This window comes from Mizuhopecten yessoensis, unplaced genomic scaffold (assembly GCF_002113885.1).
Source record: "Mizuhopecten yessoensis strain PY_sf001 unplaced genomic scaffold, ASM211388v2 scaffold6277, whole genome shotgun sequence".
In the NCBI taxonomy this organism is placed as follows: domain Eukaryota; kingdom Metazoa; phylum Mollusca; class Bivalvia; order Pectinida; family Pectinidae; genus Mizuhopecten; species Mizuhopecten yessoensis.
In genome coordinates this window covers 49,768-52,889 of record NW_018406469.1, presented here as the reverse complement: position 1 = coordinate 52,889, position 3,122 = coordinate 49,768, and the positions used below count along the sequence as shown (strand labels likewise).

The following is a 3,122-nucleotide window of genomic DNA, read 5'->3' as shown; positions in this document are numbered from 1 at the left end:
AACGTCACACAACATATCTTATTGTATTGTGACGTGTGCATAAAATGTTCCGTAATCGCCTATGGGCCAAGTATTTTGGATACAATATTGACTCACTAATACATCTGCAAACTAAATGTACTGCTATAAGCATAACACATAAGAGTATTCGTCTGAGGTATAGAATACTTTTCCATATTCCAGGCTTTCATTTAAATAATGGACTGAAATATATTTTGTATGATTGGCACCATTGCTCAAACATTTAGACAATACTATATAATACAGGTGTGAAAACAACAATGCATCCATCGATCAACAAATGTTAGTTGTCATGGGTTACACGTGATTTAACTGGAAACGTTACACTATGAACTTACCGGTAAGATTAGCTGAGTCAGGGTTGCTACTTCATGTCCGGTACGGCAGGTTTACTGACAGGTTCTCTTCTCGTGTGGGTGTAATTTCATTCTTTCAGTATCATGAAGGAGATCGTTTTAATAATAAATTAAGACAACTTTCAGTTGCATGTGTACGAGTCAAAATTAAAGAAAAGTGATATGAAAGCCACAAAAAAGAGAAAGTACTTGATTCATTAACATTTTGAGCTTTGGACCAATGAGTATTATGAAATAACATGAATGTAATTATTTGAGACTTGAAATATCAAAATTCCAAACTCCTCAGATTCAGAAATATTTGGATATTTCATAATAATTTATATCATTCCTTTTTAAGTTTCAAAGCAACGATCCTTTTTTGATTCACAGAATAAACATAAGCTATGGGCTCAGTAACCTTCAGGGAAAGAATTGCTCCCAGTCACGTGGTGTCTGTGTCATGGATATCCACATATTTATGATGACAAATGTCTACCGCATATCCTATTATCTCATTATTTACTAATGTCGTAAATATATTTCAATATTGATCGTGACTGATGGACCGTAGGCTCAAAGTGAAAGACACGTCCAATCAATTCTATATAAAAAAAAGATATCGCTGAATTTAAAAATAAACACACCTATTTGAAAATAGAGGTATTGGCCAGTGTGGGGGTCGAACCCACGACATTCGCGTTATTAGCACGACGCTCTAACCGACTGAGCTAACCGGCCTATACACAGTAACATAGAGGATAATGCATTCATTGTTTCATTGACGGTGCTTAAGGATCCTTGCACTGTTGTCTAAATTTGTATTGAAATGTTTTAAAAAAATCTTCTTTTGTTTCGAAAAAACCCCAAACATCTACACGAAAAGGTTATGAAAAAAATTAAAGATCAAATATACAAAAATCAACAATAGTGTTTAGAGCCGAAATAAAGGAACCAGGATACGTCTGCAAACAATACTGTCTCTATAACCAACAACGCTACCTGGTTTCTTTCTTTGCCAAGTCCACTACAGGTATAATTACAAACGAAATGGGGATGTTACTGTTTATATGAAACATGATTTTCTTTGAAGTTTTGCCTGCCATGTGACAGAGATACTTGACTTACATGCTGTCGGTTATAAGTGAGCCAAGGAAGCCAGAGATAGATTTTAAATGATAATGTATAAATAGAACTGATAGTGTTGGTGAAATATATGATTTAATATGATTTATTAAGATATTTGTGGACGCAGGCATTGCTGTCTCTATATCCACATCAATATAATTTGAAATAAAATGTGGTACATTGTAAACATAAAACAAACCTATATATAAGACGCTGCAAGATCGTTATTCAACTCAAGATCATTCCAGAATCCGTTCAAGTTTTTCTCAAGGTATAATACGTTATGAGATGAAATAACATATTGTGGGAGACTAATTATTCTTTGAGTTAAGTAATGTTTTCTAATACTTCAATGAAAATGTTGTTTGTGTATTGTTTTTACTGTGTCTACGAGTTATTCCTTGAGCAGCGAAATCGAATAGTCCCTCCATGATGGTATACAATAATGAAGTTCTTATAAATGTATTAGTATTTGCTATTTTCAATTCTTTTATTTTTTCTACTTTATACCTTCTTTATGCACAACAGACATTCTGGCAACATGCCAATGTTGACGTGATTTACGTACCGGAGCCATCCTCAATTTTTATTAACAAGTGGGCTTTTTATATAACTTGATATCAGCAATGCAATTCTCCCTGCTCTAATCATACATATAATTTACATAAGATGTTAATGTTATCAAAAGAAATTGTATTTCAATCTGAGTTATAGGTCCATAATTGCGAACAGGCTTGCAGAAAATGTTCGCATGTAACGTTATATGTCTACAAACCTGTTCTGAATTTTAGAAATACTGTCAGAATGTTTAACCATGTTGAATATTGCATTCAATTATCACAATAAGGTAAATAAGGAACGCACCTTGTTTATTGTTATTTTATCATCTGTAACATATGCACAGGGGATATATTGAGAGCCACAACACATTAGGTTTACACGATATCAGAAAACACTGGTGTTAAATTTAGACCCGAGCTGCTAGAGCCCAGACACATAGTTAGAATCGAACGTATTAATTCAATTCAATAGTCGCCACAATTGAAACGTTCTCATGCTATTGAAATGTTGAAGAATTATTAGTTTAAAAGCCATTCATTTGTTAAAACCAGAAACTGTAATCACATGTAATTTCGTTCTGACTTAGAATTTTTCATACATCGAAAAATTCCTTTATTTAAATATGACAAAAAAACAATTTTAAATGTAATAATACTAACTAAATAAACGTTATACACTATATTATACATTATGATATGGTGGTGCAATGTAATATATCCGGGACGGAAGGGAGCTTAGTGAGCCATGAGTTCATTAGGAAGCAAACCATGTGTTATGTGGTTTAACTTTGCTGAAGCTGACATCATGGCTGGCGCGTAGCGAATTGTGGTTTGTGTAGGAAGCTTGGAGGATGTTTGTTTACTGCAATGCGGTCATCTAAGTCATCAAGTTATTGTGAGGGTGGTTAAGACAAAACATAGTACCCTATATCTAATTATGTTAATAACTATATTGCATAGCATTGGAAGACTTTTCAATTCAAACAATGTTTCTTGTTCGGTATGTCATTGATATATATATATATTGTATATACACTGTACGTTGTTCAAACAGTACGGGCACAGAATTCAGAAAATA

The 3,122-nt window shown here is 33.3% G+C and overlaps 1 non-coding gene across 1 annotated transcript; it reads right to left on the bottom strand.

Annotated features, from left to right (window-relative positions):
• Nucleotides 1–1,023: 1,023 nt before the first annotated feature.
• On the bottom strand, nucleotides 1,024–1,097 carry Trnai-aau. Its single transcript has one exon. It is a non-coding gene; the product is annotated as a tRNA-Ile (tRNA).
• Nucleotides 1,098–3,122: the final 2,025 nt, after the last annotated feature.